Source organism: Cupressus sempervirens, chromosome 7 (assembly GCF_028749045.1).
Source record: "Cupressus sempervirens isolate cs-2001-9-10 chromosome 7, ASM2874904v1, whole genome shotgun sequence".
NCBI lineage: Eukaryota > Viridiplantae > Streptophyta > Pinopsida > Cupressales > Cupressaceae > Cupressus > Cupressus sempervirens.
The window spans coordinates 620,229,233-620,249,323 of NC_143124.1; the positions used below are offsets into that span (position 1 = coordinate 620,229,233).

Below are 20,091 nucleotides of genomic sequence, written 5' to 3' on the forward strand. Positions count from 1 at the left end.
ACTTTTTATCTCTGAATTGAAAAATCTCTATTACTTTTCTTGGTGCAAGGAAATGAAATGAGATTTGCTTTGGGTTTCTTATTTTAAAATCCAAATTGTTATACGTTGTAGTGGACATTCTCATGGTACTATGCGAATGTTTACGGATGATAATGAATGTGCTTAATAATACAGGTTGCTTTCAAGCGTAGTTCTTGAGCACCTCTGTTATTGATCTTGTTAACCACCGAAGGTTGTGAGGGCGTATGGTGCATTCGCCTTCCATGACTTTCTCTTGAACTTTGAAGTTTTAGATTCTTTAATCGAAAAACCTTTTAAAAATTATATCATACGAAGGAGCTGCCCCTCAAAACGCAGAGGAAGGTCGCATACCAAGGGCCTATCCAACTGTTGTGAACGGTTTGCCACACATTCCGTTGGGCAATTCTACTGTGACAAATCTGTTTACCAACACATAAAGAAGCTTACAAGTTATTTCTCTAAAGTTCAATTTTTTCATTCATCTTAAATATTTTCTTGTGTTATTTGTGTCAATCATTTCACATTTCAATTAATATTTACAGAGCCCTTCAATTTTTCTTACAACATCAACCTCTCTCCAATTCTCCATATATTACAAAGGAAGCTATGGCCTTGGATGATCTCCCAGATTGCATTCTGATTACCATTCTCTGTAAAATTCCCTTAAAGCAAGCAGTGTGTTGTTCAGTCCTGGGCAAAAGATGAAAATTTCTTTGGACATTCTTGTCCAACATTAAATTTTCATCAACAGATTTGTCTGTTTCATCTTACAGTTACATTGTTGACAAATTGTTTGAACATCATTCAGGTTCTCTAAATGAAATTAAAAATGGAGAGAACAACATGATAGATCTATCTCGAGTTGAGGTTCCTACATCCATATTCCTATGCCGAAGCCTCAGATCTTTATCTTTAAAGCGTTATATTCTGACAAATATACCCAACTCTTTTTTGGGCTTCACTGGCCTGGAAGCCCTTAATTTTGAGAAAGCTGTGTTGAATGACAATATCATTGAGCTAATGTTGCAATTATGTCCAAATTTGAAAGTTTTAAGGATTTTAAACTGCCATGGACTCAATCTGTTAAAGATATGTTCAGACAATCTGATTACACTGAATATCTCATCTCGAATCATGGGAATAGTAGCAAAATGCCCAAGATTGGAAAATCTTGTATTAATAAAAAAATTCGGAAATCTGCTTCAAATTGGGGAATTGAATCTGCCGGCATGTTTAAGCTTATGTACAGATGCTCTGCAATTTAGAATGTTTACACCTCTCAAATCACTCGGAAAAATTACTTTGCTGGATATGATACATGAGGACGATTTCCGAATTTAGGGCAAATTTGCATCGACAACGCCTCTCGTGAATTGGTGAGTTCTTCTGTCTTATTTTATTAGACTTATTTGGTATTTGTAATCAATCGATCTCTCTTTTTAATTTAAAACAATAACAGGTTTGGAAGGGATCTCCGTTTACTTCCACGCGCTCCTCTTCTGAAAAACTTATTAGTCTCCATCAATAGAGTTTTCCCTGACGAAGAAATGGAACAATTTGTCAACAAATTGTTTAATCGTCAAGGAGAAAGAAGACGCATACAAATTATATTATAATTGATGCTAAAGAAAGGATATATTGCATCATTGATGGTCAGATGGTGGAAGTGTGATGCTTCAACTGTGACGGCTATATTTGATATCTATTGACTATCTTCTTCTTCTTCTTTTAGTAGACTGCACGGCCCCTCCCCTATTGACTGGTAGTGCTGGCTCGACATGCCCACCAGTACCAAAGAGACGGGGGAGACTAGAACCCCCTATTGATTGGTAGCGCTGGCTCGACATGCCCACCAGTACCAAAGAGACGGGGGAGACTAGAACCCGTGACCAACCCCTTGCAACAGGGAAGATTTAGCCAACTGAACTAAGGCCCCCGCCCTCTCTTGACTATCTTAAGGGATCTGCGGGACTTGTTTATTCTAGTTAATTTTGCAATTATATTTAAACCTAGTCAGTGAGACTCAAATTTTGATTTTTCCAATGACCTTTGTATTCAATGCTTACCCAAATTGTGGTGTTGTTCGCTCTACCAGTCGGTCTTTTGTGGCGATTGGAAAAAAAATAATATTAAAATTATCTGTCAAAAAAACATTTTTCCTGTCATTGCAAAAGAATTTCAATAACAAAGTTTTTATTGTCAAATAATTGATCTGTTTATCTTAAATAATTAAATTAGTTATTTTCATTTATGTTTGATCTAATGATGGTGATGGATTTGAAGATTTGTGTAGTTAATCAATAAAACTTGTATTTTAAAGCTCTGATGATCTCTGTTATAAATGTAATTGAAATTGTTCTTTTAAATGAAATTGTACCAGTTGAGTTGGCATTTTAGCTCTCAATATTCTTCCTACTTCAAACCTGTGTACAAAGATATTGAGTTCTCCAAAAATAATCAGAAAGCTAAGAGATTTTTCCCTCCAAAATTAGAAATCATCTAAGAACTCACGCAAACTAACAATATTTTTTCCTCCAAAATAAGATAACATCTAAGAATTCATGCAAGCTAACAATCTTCTATAAATGACGATCTCCTAATGGCAGAAGTAGATGAGCAATCTAGGTAGAAAAAAAATCAATAGATCCATTGCAATGAGTTAAGCCTATTTTGAAACTTTACACTGCTGTTACTCAGAATGACATGAATGCCCATAAATTATCTGGCCTTTGCAGATGATTGTTTCAGTGAAGGAACAAAGCATCCATAGAGATTGTACATCTCTTATTTCAAAATTGGCATTTTTGTTTATAGTGTTGTGTGAATATTGTATTCCCCCTTTTCAGACCATTAGATTGAATCCACATGACCATCTGACCCTCTAAATTTTTAAATTTATCTCGTCCTTGTTCCTTTCTTGATGCCTGCAATGTTATTACAGTTAGGAACATTGATATGAATGATGATATTTAAATTGTATAAATGTAAATTTTCTCAGATCTTCATTTTCACTTGTTGAAACTTTCTCATTCAGGATTTATTCCTCTACAATTATCTCTCTTCACCTCTGCAAAATTTATTGATCTTAAGACCATTGGTTCACCAAAGCTCTGTTCAATGACACCAACAAACATGTCATAAATGTCAGACAAGTGCTACTTATTACAATTGATATATCCAATCAATCCACCCTCTTCTAGAGGACATACCTGCATTTTTACATAAAAAATCATTGTATCTGCTGATGGGAGCCCAAACATTCAAGAACTGTACCACTGAGCTGTCAAAACAACTCGTAAAAAAATATTAAAAACCACAGTACTGCTGTAACATGGAACACAAGGCAAAAACAGAGATACGTTAAACAATAATATATTAACAAAACTTTCTTACAGCTACTAAGTTTTATCGTTTAATAATGCACTGTACATATTTAACCGCTTAAACATCACACACTATATTTCTTAAAAAAAGTATTAAATAGTCAAAGTTGACTTTTCCTTTCCAAACTTAATTCTTCCCTTAGGCCCCGTTTGGTTGCTGGAAGATGAGGGCCAAAACCGGGTTATCACGGGTAAAACCAGGTTTTGCGAAAAAACTTTGGTGTTTGGTTAGTTAAAATTATAACCTGGTTTTCAATTTCATCTTCCAATTTGGGTCAAAAATTGGAAGAAGTTTCTTCCAACAAAAAGGTGAAATTCGAAATTAAAACCAGGTTTTGAATTTTATGACAGTTTTTTTAATAATATTGTGGGGTCCACAGTATATTCATCTTCCGTGTCAACCAAACGGACCATTGGCTTTCCAAACCACAAAACCAGGTTTTCGAAAACCTGGTTATGGCAGAAATTTATCTTCCCCAACCAAACGGGGCCTTAATGTGTACTCCTCTAATAGAGTATTCTACCTATAATCTGAAATCTTGAATGGAAAACTATAGAAAGACTCTTCCCTAAATTCTTCCGAACAATATTAATCATCCTAACACGAACTAATTACTCAAACTAAGCTAAGTTCGCCTTTTTATTTGGTATGTGATGATGGACCTTCGTACACTACAGTAAGACCTCCAAAAAACTGTGATTTATCCCTCTAAAAAATATGATGCATTTGAATCTCATTTTACAGAAGAAGAAATTATAAGAATACTCTTAGTACTCTTAGCATCTAACTATGGTGATCTGACAGGTTATGATGGGAATAAGAATTATTTTCTCAATTTTTTTCTTTTTTGCATCTCTGTTAGTTAATAATCTATGTGCCTTACCTTATATATACACAGTTATTAACAACTTTATAAATAAGCAATTAATATCAACTTTTGTTAATTAAAACCATTAATTTCTTATTAAACCAATAAAAAAACATGTCAGTAGTAATCTGCATATATAAACCATATTTGTTATGAGGATATTTAAGAATATAAAAGTTTAATACCAACAATCCTGAACACGTGTATTATTATTTACATTTTTCTAATTTAAAAATAATTTGAACATAAAGAAATTGAAGGTGTGTACCAGTCTCATGACGAATGTTGTCTAGCTACTTCTAAGTTTTGGTAAGATCGTCTTTTCCAATGATTCAGAGAAAAGAGTTTTACTTAAATGTTTGGGAATACTTTCAAGACAGACTGTATAGAAGCTGGAGTTTATGGCAAGGTTTGATAATTAACTTCAAGGAAAATAACATTTGCTAGCAACATTGTCCTACTTAATTTTGGTTATATAGATTTTTTCTGGTTTTGGCAAAATATTAAAGAATGTTAGATTGTTATGGTTATTTGCATTGGTTATATAGATTTTTTCTGGTTTTGGCAAAATATTAAAGAATGTTAGATTGTTATGGTTATTTGCATTGGTTATGTATCAATTTAAGAAAATGAAACAAGTTCTCGTGTTCATGCATTCAAATCTTTAAGTATTTTTCATGTATTAAAATGATATGACCTTGTATAATCTAGCTGATAAGAATAGGGGATATATAAAAAGTTGTGAAGATAATATAGAGTAAATGATATATGTAACCATAAATGTATATTTTGAAGATTTAATTGGGGTTTGTTTTGTCTATAATGTATGGTGGAGATAGTAGAAAGTGTTAATTTTAATAACAAATGTGAGGGATAATTGATTTCAATTTGTTTTAAAGCATATTTTAGAAAATCAATTGTGTTTTATTTTAAGAATTAACTTTTGTTGTGTTCTAAGACAAATATAGAAAGAGTTGTATCTTTTTATTATTACTATTAATGCTTATATTACTCTCAAAGAACATGGTTGTGCAACTTGCATTGATATATTTTAATCTACATTACAAATTTTTCTTAAAACATTGTTATTATATTAATAGGTTTCAAGTCTAATAAACGTTTGCTAGTAAAGCCTATGAGATATTGAGTTTGTTAATATGGATCTGAGATATACTTCATAGAAATAGGGTAAGTGAAGGAAGAAACCCCCAAATCATTTTCATATACATGTATAGTAATGATATTGATCTTTACATTTTGCAAACAAAAAATCCACTTACGGCGTAGATACAAAAAGGATATCAATTTCGAATCTTTCCCACAAAAATCCGTTGTACAATAATACATCCAAACACAATGTACTTAAGATGGGATGCAAACTAACAATGACAGTTCGCAGCTGAAAATTGATGATTCAAATTAATGATCTTGTGATTTCATAATAACATAATCACATAAATCCTCCACACTCCCACACAAAAGCAAGTGCTGTAACAATATCTACCGAGTAACAAGAACAACACAAACCAATGAGGGCCAATATGACAATTCACTCATGGGAGTAACCAACAACATCCTTTCTCAAATTTGCACATTTGAACGTATCCCATCACTCGTTGTCTTGTCCAAAAAAAGTAATTCTTGCAATCTTTCATCCTGTTGAATGATTTCGTTAGGTATAAACATCATCTCCTCATGACCATCACACCCCTTGTTGGCAAGGTGGTTTACCAATGTGTTGTCGTCCCGCAATGTGTGGAAGATGAGTACTTCCATAAAGGAGTCTAATAAGTGCCAAATTTATTGAAAGATATATTTAGCCTCCAATTATGTGATACATGATTGATACATGCATGAGTTATTACCATCGAATCACCTTCTATATGGATATGGTGAAATCCACCAATTTTAGCCAATACTAAGCCTGAGCGTCTACCATATTATTTGAACCTTGTGGGAGCGAACAACACTTTAATGTCAGTAGTGAGCCTTGATGATCACAGATGCACACACCTACTCCTAAATTCCCTAGATTGCCTCTAGAATAACTGTCAAAGTTTATTTTAACAACCGCTTGAGAGGGTGGAATACACTTGATTGAAGCTCTATTTTGTGAATTATTAGACGTGGTTTGCTGAATCCAACCAAAAGGCACATGTATGTTTTTCCATTCAAGCAAGATAGAGTTGTCCCACCTTTTCATGACTAAATTATATTTGAGCTTGATGTAGCTAGCATTCACTATTTCATATATTGACCTTTCCAAGTCTAAGGTAACTACTTGAATGGGTGAGGATATCCTACAATTATTTTTTTTGTTCTATTCCCACCATATTGCCCATTCTACTAACACTAGGATGCATTTCCAAATAACAAAGAAAACAGATGTGGAATAAAGCTCTAGCTATGACTTGAATAAGTCCTATAATTTGGATGGAAGTGGTGTGGAATAATGCAATTTCCCAAGGAAAAATAACCAACAGTACTATGCAAATGGGCAATTTAAAATTAAATGATCTACATCTTCTTGTTGAATATCACACAATAGGCAATTGAACGATTGTGCAATGTTTAATCTATGTAATCAATCACTAGTTAGTGCCCTGTTCAATAAAGCTATCCAAGCAAAACATCTAGCTTTAGGAAGACTCAGATGATTCTAGCAAAATGAGTAAGCATCAAATGGTTTTTTATTGATATCTCATTGTTGGATAAGTTTGTATCCTTCTTTGATGGTGAAGTTCCCATCTTTCCCCGAAGCCCAAATAAGTTCATCCCCCAAATCTGAGAGGTAGACCATTTTTTTCCTGAAAAGATACTTTCCAAACATTGTATTTCCTGAGGGGATAATGGCAGATCATTAGGATCTTTCCAGATCACCTTCCTTGAGAATAAGCATATTGCTGAAACATAGTCACACAAATAAGAACCCCATATATTTTTCGAGGTAGCAACAATGGTCTCTGTATCATCTAGTTTGGACAAGGGTGGTGCACCATTCCATGATTCATGCCAGAATTTAACTGACAAACCATTATTCACTTCCCAAGTTATGAAGTTATTTACTATTTCTTTAGAAGAAATCATGAAATCCCAGATAATTTAACCTTTGGTGGGTGTTTGTGTAAATAAGTGTTTACTATTTACACTTAAGTTTACTTAGGTTAATGCATTATTTTATTATTTATTTAGGTGAGACACTTAGGAGTTTGTGTACTCTCATGAGATGTCATGTTGACAATACAGAAGTATGCAACTCAAATTCAACACATGGTGTCTACAACACTGGAGTTTGCATCATTCACTAAGTTGTCATGTAGATAATATAGTTATTTGTACTCCCATTTTATCTACAATATTAATTTGTGTGCTACACCATTGTAGGCTTATCATCACATCATCACACTTACTCTGGTGCTTAATGGAGGATAACCCATATCTGGTGGACATGTGCTTGGTTGTATGACTTATCATGTTGCTAACTTCTATGCATTCTAGAAGCCTTTCAAAGGCCTTTATATATAGGCACTCCTAGTGTACTTTCACATTAAATATTAAATGAATATATCATCATTCTGATCATACTCTTTTTGGTCTATTGTTGTGCTTGTGTTTGAGTTCTTTGGTCTTGGGTAAATTTGCCCTAAGACAAATTCTTACATGGTATCAGAGCTTGAGGACATTCTCATCACATAACTATTTGAGACTATTCATGCTTCAACACCTTGACCCAAATCCGAAGAATTTGCAAAAATTGGGAGCATATAGAGTCAAATCGGACCTTGCCATTACGTCCGAGACATTGATTCAATGAAGATTGACTATAAATTCGCCTATGCTGGGCTAAAGTTGATTATGAGGCAATTTTTTTTGCAAATCAGCACTCGAAGGCCCGATTTGCAAGTTCAGTTATGGTCATTTAATCGATATCTGCATTTATTTTTAGATATGAATTTATTTAATCTTCGCAATTATTTTTCAAATTTCTATTTTTAGGAATTTTTTTGCCCAGTTGGGCTAGCAAAGATTTTTTTTTGTAGAATCGGGCAATCACACCCTGGCCCTTCAATTTGGGAGGAATATTCCTTATTCCTTAATCGATGGGCACATTATCTATTTTCTGGCACACAAGCAAATGTCCAACAAATTTGGCCGGCCACCTTATTCTTCGACAATCGCACTGACTCACCAACCGAGCCTATTCCTGTGGCTCATTTGTTTAGTAACTGCAACTTGGCATTTTTATATAATAGCAAGGTTGTATTTCTCGTCAATGTGGGATTAAACAACCTACCCACCAGATAACTTCACTGACAACTGCTTTTTTCTTTAGTGCCGATACAAACATTCGACACCAAAATCACAAACCTAGCCTCTAGCAAGAATATACATCGCTATTTTTTGTGAAACCTGGTGCTTGAATCTGCTCCCACCATGTATTTTGGACAGCGCAACACTTTGTACTCCATGGTGGACATAGAGTCAGCGCCACTCAGTGATCCATGTCACCCACTAATGACACATCATTAATCCACTTTGATCTATACCTGTACAATCAGTAGACACATGGAAACTGTACTAGACACATTAGAAATTATTGTACACATCCATATGAATTTGTACTACTGGCCTCATCATCCGTATGATACTGACATCACACTAATGTCATCAGAGGTCCTAGGTTGCTAACATCATCAAGTTCACTAGCCTAAATTTGATGGCCATCTGCTTGTCATTCAGGGGAAAATTTGAACTACTATGATAGTTGTATGACTGTCAAATTTAACTCCTTTTGATGATGCAATCCCTCTTCATATTGATTTTTGATTTTATAGTTTGACTTTGGGAGGCCATATCTTAGTCATCCAGACTCCAAATTATATGCAATTTTTTTTGAAATTGGGTAGAATTTCCTAGACCTTTTAGTGGTGCAACTCTTTTCTAGTTTTGGTTCATGTATTTGTCAAAAATTGCATCTTTTGTTGACTATACCTATCCAATCCTACATTTTGCAACTTCAAATGCTTCATATGGGCTCATCTAGACATGAAAAGAAGTTCCATCTTTTTAAAAAATGTGTTATTTTTCGTCTGCTTTCTAGATCTATAATCAAATTATAGGGTTGTATGGACAAAAGTTTCACTTTCAGAATTAGGTCATTTTCTACATTGTATTACTTTGATATATCTTTTGAATTATTATATATCCAAGATAAATTGTAATGTTCTAGTTTTGAACTCCATAAGGTTGTAAAAGGCAAAATTAGAAGTCCGCTAAGGCCAAAATTGGCAAGTGGCCATTGTAATCGCACTACAAATAAAGTGCCAAAAGCATATTTTTTGGGGGGTTTCTTGATTTAGTGAAAAGGGGGGGGGGGTTGTTCTTGGTGTTGTGTTCTTTTTCTATAGTTTTCTTTCATTTTCTACATCATGGGAAATTTTAAGTTTTCAAAATCAACTCCACATAACTATGCTACATGGTCCATTAAATGTGGTGTCATTTAATGCATAAAGGTGTTTCTCAATATGTAGACTGTACCCTTCCTAAACCAACATGTGATCAAGTATCTGTCAGTGAAATCATTGATTGGCAAACAATGGATAGGAAAGCCTAGGTGATATTTGTTTGGGGGTTGATGACAAGATCATGTATCAGATTCAAAAGTCTCATACATCCAAGGAAGCTTGGGATACCCTCCAAAACCTATATGGGAAAATGTTTGAGGAAGATGTTTTCAAAATTGAAGATGAGCTTGTCTCTTTAGATCCAAAGACATTTGATTCCATACAAGATTTTATCATAAAGGTGAATGAATTAAGAACAAAACTAGATGATTGTGGGAGTCCTATTAAAGATGATAGGTTGATCTATCTCATTCATAACAAGCTACCATCAGAGTACTCCACATTTGTTTCTACTTATTACACCTCAAAGACTACATTAGGGTCTACCTATCAGAAAGTCTCTTTTGATGTTTATGCCGACTTTTTGGAAAAAGAAGAAAAGAAGTTGAAATCAATGGGGATTCTCAATTCACCTAAGTCAAAGGAATTGGTGGCCAATAATGAGAGTTCTCAAAATTCAACTGGTCAATCTTCAAATAAAGGAAAGGGAAAGAATAAGAAGTGGAAGAATAAATCAGAAGATGCAGAAAAGACAACACCATGATCAAATCAACAAGGCAAGTCTTCAAATTCAAATAAGAAGGGGGATAATACTAAGGACAAGAAAAAGTGTGCTTATTGCAAAAAATAGGGTCATGAAGAACATGAGTGTTATCATAAAAAGATTGATGAGTTGACCTCTATCATGAAGAAACATAATGTTCCACTACCTAATGCTTACAAGGAGAAAGGGTCTTCTTCAAATTCAAAGGGCAAAGGACAAACACTCATGGAAAATTTAAGTTCTTCAACTGAATGGATTCTTGACTCAGGTGCCTCATATCATATGGGTTCTTCAAAAGGAGATTTTTCTTCATTGAAGCAGTCTAAGGTATTACACATCTTTATGGGAGATGATACAAAATGGAAGTTGAAGGAAAAGGAAATGTGGAGATGGAAAATGGAGAGTTCAAAGATGTTCTCTATGTTCCAAACCTAAGTTCTAATCTCCTCTTAATTTACCAAATCACTCACCTTGGAGATGGTCATAAAGTTGAGTTCCTTCTTGACTTAGTAGAGGTGCACAATCTAAAAGATGACTCATGGTTGCAGTAGGGAAATTTAATCATAACACAAGGTTGTATTCTTTCTCCCACTTTGTGCCCAAGTCTCCTTCACAAGCCTTGTTAACACAATCCAATTCTCAAATCAAATTATGGCATGAGCGGTTTGGTTATCTTGCCTTCCGCTATCTTCAACAACTTTGCTCAAACAAAATGGTCAAAGGTTTACCTACAATCAACTTTTCCATAGGTGAATGTTCAACAAGTTTAGTGGATATGCATCTAGAGGAGAAGTTACATAAAGGGAAGTCTTCAAGAGCACCAATTGCTCTTCAGTTGGTTCACATGTTATTAGCAAGTTTTGTAGTGACATTAGTTAGCTAGGGTCGCTACATACTTACTTTCATTGATGACTTTTCAAGGTACACTTGGGTCTACTTTCTTCATAACAAGAATGAAGTGTTGGACAAGTCTCTAGCCTTCAAGACTCATGTTGAATAGAAATAAAGGAAAGCCATCAAGGTTCTAAGGATAGACAATGAAAGAAAATATCTAAACAAAAGACTTAAAGACTTTTGCAAACTTGAGAGAATTGATCTTCAGAATCCATGAGCATTTAGTTTGCACAAGATAGATGTTGCAACACTAAGGATATGAACTCTTAAGTCCATGGCAAGTTGCATGATACAAGCCAAGTCTCTAGATCCATCACTTGAAGTTAAAACAATCAATAGTACCAATCACATACTTAATAGGACTCCTCATCTTGTCTTAGATAAAAAGACTCCTTTTGAGGTACGGTGTGGTAGAAAACCAATTGTGACACACTTCAAAGTCTTTCATTTTCCTACATGGGCAAATAGATCTTCCAGGGGATGCAAGGCACCACCACCTCAACCTTGTACTTTCATTAGATATGAAGACAGTGTGAAGGTATATAGATTATGGATCCTAAGGCACATGAGATCTTTGTGGAGAAGGATGTACACTTTGAAGAAAGTTCACCTAGCTTATCCTCTACTCCTGTCTGCACATCATACATTGTGGAAATTGATAGTGACACTAGTATAGTGCTTCAATAGATTTAGACACGTGGGGTTCTATCTATAGTTGTAGTGAGAGGTCACATCATCAGTATAGTCCACATGCATATATCACCACAGTGATATGTCCAACACATTAGGGTACACCTAGTCTTCTAGCTCCAGCAACAGAGGATGACTATATAGCAGATATTTCAAGTTTGTTTGTGGAGTCATACATAGCAGATTTGGTGGACATCATTGATGATATACATCATCTCTTTGATGGAGAAGATCATTCTACAATTGTTGCAAGGGCTCACTCTGACCCTCATGTCCATTATCTACATGATTGATCTTCACAAGTTGATGTGATTGTGGATACTTATGTACAACAGTTGCAGGAGGTCTCTTTATCATCTAAGGAGACAGTATATTCTTTGGACAGGTTCTGCATTCATCCTTCATAGGGATAGCTAAAAAGGTTTCAGAGGCATCAATGATCATTGAGATTCTTTCCACACACAATGGAAGCATCTCATTTGTACCTATGCTATTGTTTCTTCCAAAGGGGAGGAACACTATTCAACAATCCTAGACCAGCTTCTACATCAGAGCTGCTATTATTGATCGACACTCTTCATTTAGGGGGGGAGACTATCTTGTCCCTCTTCTTCTTCTCTCTTGTGGGGGAGACCTTTTCCTCTTTTGGGACAATGTTCTTCTCACATTTCTCTATTGTATATACTTGATGTATGTCATAATGGGGGGGGTCTTGATCGCTCCATCCATTCATGCATATAGTCATTTCATCTCTCTTTTTGGGGGAGGGTTTTTCCCATGAGGTTTTCCCTCTTTCTCTACTTTATGAGAGATTGCATTTCATTATGTACATGGGTACTTAACATGGCCTAGTAGTCGGGACCCGTCATGCATTTCATCCTAGTTTTCATAAGCGTAAGGGCATTCCTTGAAGTTGCACTTAAGGGGGGGTGTTGGTGTAAATAAGTATTTACTATTTACACTTTATTTAAGTTTACTTAGGTTAATGCATTATTTGATGAAGGTACACTCTGATACCACTTGATGAAGGGCCACACCACCCTTACCAACTCATAACCAAGAATGCCACAATATGAGGACAAGAGATGACAAAATTCTTCAAACAATTTTATTATACTTGAAAATACAATATTAATTACAATAACATTTCTACAAGATCCCTCAAGATCCAAGCCCAAACTAGTCCAAATCCACACTCTAGTAGAAATCTCTGAGATCTCAACTTGTGCTCGCAAGCCACCAAGCAACCTCCTTGTTTCTAAACCACAGTCACTAGCTCTTCTCCAACTTTATCCAAGATCCAAGTGTAAACTGCCTCACTTTTGGCGCTCTGTCTACACACTCACAACTCCATCATAATCCTGCTGTAAAATGCCTCACATTCGGTGCTCTATCCACAGACTGAGGAAAAATCACTCTTCACTTCCTTCTTCTCTTTCACACCTTGAAGCCTTCACACCTTCTAGAGTTTTACCTTCCCAAGCTTCCAAAGCTTTCCAAGCTTCACCTTCCACAACTTTCACACCTTGAAGCTTTCACCTTCCAAAGCTTCTACTTCTCAAGCTTGATTAGAAATGCTCATATGCCTTACTTAAATAGGCACTTACCACCCAATGCATGACTTATCCACAACCTTCTAGAATTCCACCTACATAATATCCACAACCTTTTACAACTTCCATAACCTTCTACAATATCCACAACTTTCTACAATATCCATAACTTTCTAGAATTCCACCAACACACCTCAATAAATGGAATGACAACCATTTTTTTTTTAATTAAAAACTTTTCTATTTTATGCCACCTATGTACTTCGAAAATACCTCGAAAATAGAAATTCTTCCTTTTTTTCTTTTTCTCTTTTTTTTCCCCTTTTTATTTATTTATTTATTTCCTCTAATTTTCGTCACTTTCTCTCTCCTCCATTTTTTTTTTAAAATAAAAAAAAGTTTTGCCATGCAAGATGCTCCTGCATCATTATTTTATTATATTGCATTATTTTATTATTTATTTAGGTGAGACACTTAGGAGATTGTGTACTCTTATGAGTTGTCATGTTGACAACACATAAGTATGCAACTCTAATTCAACACATGGTGTCTACAACACTGGAGTTGGCATCATTTACTAAGTTGTCATGTAGACAACACAGTTATTTGTACTCCCATTTTAGCACATATTGTCTACAACATTAATTTGCGTGCTACACCATTGTAGGCTTATCCTCACATCATCACATTTACTCTCGTGGTTAATGGAGGATAACCCATATCTAGTGGACATGTGTTTGGTTGTATAACTTATCATGTTGCTAACTTTTATGCATTCTAGAAGCCTTCCAGAGGCCTTTATATACAGGCAGTCCTAGTGTACTTTCACATTGAATATTGAATGAATATATCATCATTCCGATCATACTCTCTTTGGTCTACTGTTGTGCTTGTGTTTGAGTTCCTTGGTCTTGGGTAAATTTTTCCTAAGACAAATTCTTGTAGTGGGGTCTAATAAAGTGAGAATTCTTGCTAGATTGGCATCATCGAGGTACTTCTTTTGCATTATTTGGCACCAAGTATTTTGAGGTTTGGTGTACATTTGCCAGATTAATTTTCCCCCAAAAGCTTGATTTTATTTTTGTAGATCACGAATCCCTACACCACCTAATTGTTTGACCTGAGCCATGTTCTCTAGAGAGACCAAAGGTATTTTCTTGTCTCCATTTATATTACCTATCAATAAGAATTCTCTCAATAACTTTTGAATGCTTTGGATTATTGAAGGTAGCGCTTTGAGAATTGATAAGTAATAGTTTATAATTATGGACAGTACTATTTTAATAAGTAATATTCTACTTGACAGAGATAGCCATCTTGCTTTCCATGCTACTACTCTAGATTTTATTTTGGTCTTGTTAATGATACATGTTGACTACTTTATTCATATCAGTGAGATTTACATTCTCTTAGTGAGATTCACATTCTCTCAATGAGATGTATGCCAATAAGGTATGATATGACCAATAAAGTACATTAAGTATTAGCCAGACATATTTTCTAGTGAGGCATTCTAAATTGAAAGTAAGCTAGACAATCACTGACAAAATTAATCAAACACTACAAAATTTTATCTAAAAGAGTTTCTATCACAACTATTAACTTTAATATACTCTAAGTTATTACCACCTAACCATTTTAAAACATTGAAATTAGTAGTACTACAAAAACTAATAAAGTGGATCATGGAAGAGTATCTAAAGTTTATCATTCAAAAAGCCTAATGTAATACATATGTGATCCAAGTTAAATTTAAACATGTTTTTTTAATCCAATATAGATAAATAGAAGGATAAAAAACACAAGCCTAGTGACCTAGCTTTCCTTAAACCTAACAATCTTGCCAAAAACATCAGCCTAAATATTAAGAAAACTTTTAGTCTTCAATATCTCACCCAATGCTCCTCCTGGTTGGTTTCCATTTCTTCACTTTTTCCTCAACCTACTTCTACATGTAACCACACTAAACAAGACCCTTTTTATAATTCTATCCATCATCTTGTAGAGAGAGTAAGTAACATTATAAATTGATTCCCTGCATTGTCAAATAATTTTTTAGCAACCTCAAGAGCAATAACTTTTTTCTATAAGTCACGTGAGTCTCACGTTATAAGGAGCACATTTAACATTTCTGCCGTACACTTACTTGACACTTATGCAACTAGTATAAATAAATAAATAAAGGGAAAATGAATCATCTTTTTCTAAATCCCTTTTCCATGGAGTAAACCATTAAATTATTGTCGTGTTTGATTTTCATGATTATTTTCTTATCATCTAACCTCTTATTTTGAATTTCTCCGCATTTTTTTAATCTTAAGTTTATGTGATCAAGTTGATGTCTTTTGTTCACAATACCTCAAGTTGATGTCTTTTGTTCACAATACTTCAAAGTTTTGAAAAGATTATTCTTAAGATAATTTTGGAATTGATATATTAGAGAAGCATTATTATTCTTTGACATTTGAGTATTATTTGATTTTGTTTGTTTAAATTAATTAGTTCATTTAATTTCAGTGTAAAATGTTCTTCTTGAGTATACCACAATCTTGTTTGGATGACAATTATTTTATTTGTGATCAATATTATGTTTTTCAAAAATTGTCCATTTGTGAGAAAATATATCATACTTTTCTGAAGAGATATTTTTTGTTATTTGGTTTCAAGATTTTTTTAAGGAATTAAGATATATAGATACTTTTTGTAATAGTGTATTTGCCTATCCAAGGAAATTTGTTTCTCCCAAAGTGTACGTAATTGTATTGCTAGTTATTTTATAGTTGATAAAAGTTATGGATATTAAATATAGACATTGGTATTTAATTCTTATTTGACACATTATACTGATATGTATCCATTGTTATGATTTTCTTGTTGTTTTTGATGCACAAAACATACTTTTTTAGGGGATCTTAATTTATGTCATATGTGCATATATCATATATAATTCTTGTCAGCATGCATGTTAATTCAAATATTTTTCTATCATTAGTTATACTAGATTATACAATTAGTTTGCATGCAAATTGATTGTTGTTTGATCGATAATTTTTGAATGATGATTCCCTATTTTCATTTTTAGTTTGAATGGTGAATATCAATATGTGATTGAGGATGACCATCTTAATTGTTTTAATTAAGTAAAAATAGGTTTTGAAAGGACCCAAAACCTTGTACAAAGAGAAAAGAAAGATATAGCAATGAAGGATCTTAACACAACTATGGAACATCACCAAACAAACTAGAGGAACTCACCATAGTTCCCAACAAGAGGGCTAAAAACGAACCCATAAAAAAATAAAGGACCATCAAGATTTACATTTTGATCCAATTTTTTGAGAACATAAAGACATATCAAATGAAGGTTTGGAGGATTTGACTTTTTTTCCTTTAAATAATGTTCATCCATCCTCTCTTTTTCAGCAGTCATTTGCTAATCCAAAGATAAACTTGAAGAACCAAGGCAAACTGCAAGAGTATCCATAGGAGGGAAAGTAGTAGCATCACTCCTAACCCCCAAAACCCTCGTAGAAGAAACATAGGCATCAATACCCACAACAACATGAGATAAGACAATTGAACCAACAGGAGCATCAATATTCTAGACAAAGCTAGCAACAAAAGAAGGGACAACCTTAACATTCTAAACCAAAGGCACCTTAGAGACAATATCCATATCATCAAAGATAAACTATCTTGATTTTTTCTATCACCGGTATTTACTGTATTAGTAGTAGATTCAACTATTTTATTCATTTATTTCTTTATTATAAGCCATGCACTAGTTTCTTGTTGTCATCAAATTTTATCACTGAATGAGATATTTGTGTTATTCTTAGCTCTATTTATTTTTGAGTTCTTGTAGAGATGAATTTTTTGTTTTCCTAGCTAGAGCTAATTATTTTGTAGCTTATGAATATAGAAAAATTAAAATGGTATCAAAGCTAGGGCTGCTAGGAAAATAAATGTAATTCTTTGTTTGTAGGTATTGAAGATCAAAGTTTTCAAAAATGGAATTTTCAGCATTTGTTATTCTCATGTCATTCAGTTATTTTGAATGGAATCATGTGAGCACTTATGGAAATAGAGGTTGTACTAAATTCTCTGCCATAGATAGGAAAAAGTCATGTTGTCTTTACATGGGTCTTGCTTTCTTTTTTTGTGTAGTGACACATTTTTTTATGAATTTTTCATAACTCTTTGTGCGAATGCTTACTTGGTTTCATAGTTGATCATGTTTTCAGACATTTGGCACCTATATTTTAAATAAACAATTTATCTTTGCATGGTTGAGTAGTGTCATTGGGGTCACTCATACAGACTCGTGTATCATCTCCATCCTTGACTATAGATGCTTTGCCATTTTTTTCGATTGATTCATTGTTTGGGAGTACATATGTAGATTATTGTCTTTTGTATCTTTAGTTGACAAATATTTTTCCTTTGTTTTCCATCTATATTCATTGAGTAGTGTCATTGGGCCCACTCACACAGATTGATCCTGATCTTCATCTTGGTTTTATAGGAGGTTCTTCATTCAACACCTTGATGGTTATGATCTGACAGATGTCTAGATTCTCTCTCTATAGATTTTGAGGGGGGATTTATTGCTACTAGGTTTTCCCTCTTTTCTCTTTCCTTGCATTAGTTTTCATTCTCCTTAGCTAGAATTGAGGGGGGTGTTAGCATACATGTTGATTCCAATATTTTTATGTCATTGATTATTTGCAGATTATATGATTGTATTGCATGCAAATTGATTGCAGTTTGATCCATGATTTTTGGGTAATGATCCCTTATTTTTACTTTCAGTTTGAACAATGCATATAGTAATATGTGACTAAGGATGATTACCTTGATTTTTGTTAAGGTTCAATTTCTAACTACTTCATCACCATAATTTATTGTTTTAGCAGTAGTTTCAACTTTTTTATTCATGTATTTCTTTATTATATAAACCATGCACTAATTGCATATTGTAATTAATTTTTATCATGGAAAGAGAGATTTCTATTTTTCTTAACTCTATTTATTTATGACTTCAAGAAAAGGTGAATTTTTGTATTTCTAACTAGATCTAATTGTTGTGTATCTTACAACTATAGAAAATTTTACAATTCTTATCTACTAGTTTTTAAGGCATGTGCAATACTTTCTTTTTTCTTTTTTCTTTGATTCAAAAGGGGAAGATAAAGTTAATATTTTTGTGGAGGGGATTCATTCTTTTTTTGTAACACATCATAATTTTTTCAATAGATATTTTTTTATACATTGGTTTCAAAATATTTGCACAATATAGTGATTTGGCACTTCACAAATGGTTTTATGAGTCATTAAAATATACTGACAATTTTAGTACTAGTTGTATTACCCTATTCTAAGAAATTTTCTTCTCCCAAGTATATTCAGGTGTATTTTCAATTATTGTATAGTTGATGATAGTTATAGATATTTGATGTTAGAGTTGTATGCATCCATTATTATGATCTTTTTTTATTCTCGATGCATGAATATGTCAACTCATAGTTCTATGGGCTCTTTTACTATACAAGTTTCTCATTCTCATCCATTAGTCTTTAAGGCACGTGTAATACTTTTTTTCCCTTTTCCCTTGATTCAATATGAGGAGATAAAGTTAGTTTTTTTCCACCAAAGAAAAGGAGAAAGGTTGTTGCATCTTATCTTATTGTTCTTAACAATATAACCCCCAGTCTCTTGGTTAGCATGACCTTCGTGTGACATTGCATTATAGTGTCTTTTTTATTAGCATGAATCATATCTTGAAAGACACCAATATTGTGCTCTAATATGCACATTATTTTGCATATTGTTGTATGCTAAAAATATGTGCAAACTATTAGAATGATTTAGAATAATAGAGAGGGGGGAGGTGAATGAATTATTCTCAGGTTCAGATGTACCAATTAAACTTTTAACCACTTTTAACAAATTAGATCTATTCTTTAGTTTACTCCATCTCAATAATATCATGTTAGTAACATAAACTTGCAGTTCACTATCCTAATAGTAACCTACTTGTAGAATGTAAAATACTAAACAATAAAACATCTCAAACATAATTCACACAAGTACGACACAAGGATTTAACATGGAAACCCAATTTGGGAAAAGCTACCAAATTTTCACTCTTTTGAATTGAGCTCTATTAGGAGCCAACCTTGTTAAAGGTTACAATACACATTGTTAGGTGTGACCTTGTTAAAGGATTTAATCACCCTATTAGGAGTGGAATTGTTAGAGGACTTTAGAACATCGCATTAGAATGTCAGCTTGATTAAAGGATTTACAAATGATTGTTAGGTCGACCTTGATTAAAGGATTTTTACTGATACAATGGTTAGAAATTAACCATAGGTTGTTCTGATAAATACAACTCACTTCACAAATATAGATCACAATATCACTCATTTGATAATTCATTGAATGGACTCCATTCATGTCTCCATCACTATATCTGATCTGCTTGGAAAATCCTTCTAGAAACCACTCTTC

General features: G+C 33.6%; 1 pseudogene; it reads left to right on the plus strand.

Annotated features, from left to right (window-relative positions):
- Positions 1–570: 570 nt before the first annotated feature.
- Positions 571–1,362, plus strand: LOC149548233 (F-box/FBD/LRR-repeat protein At3g26920-like; annotated as a pseudogene).
- The last annotated feature ends 18,729 nt before the right edge of the window (positions 1,363–20,091 follow it).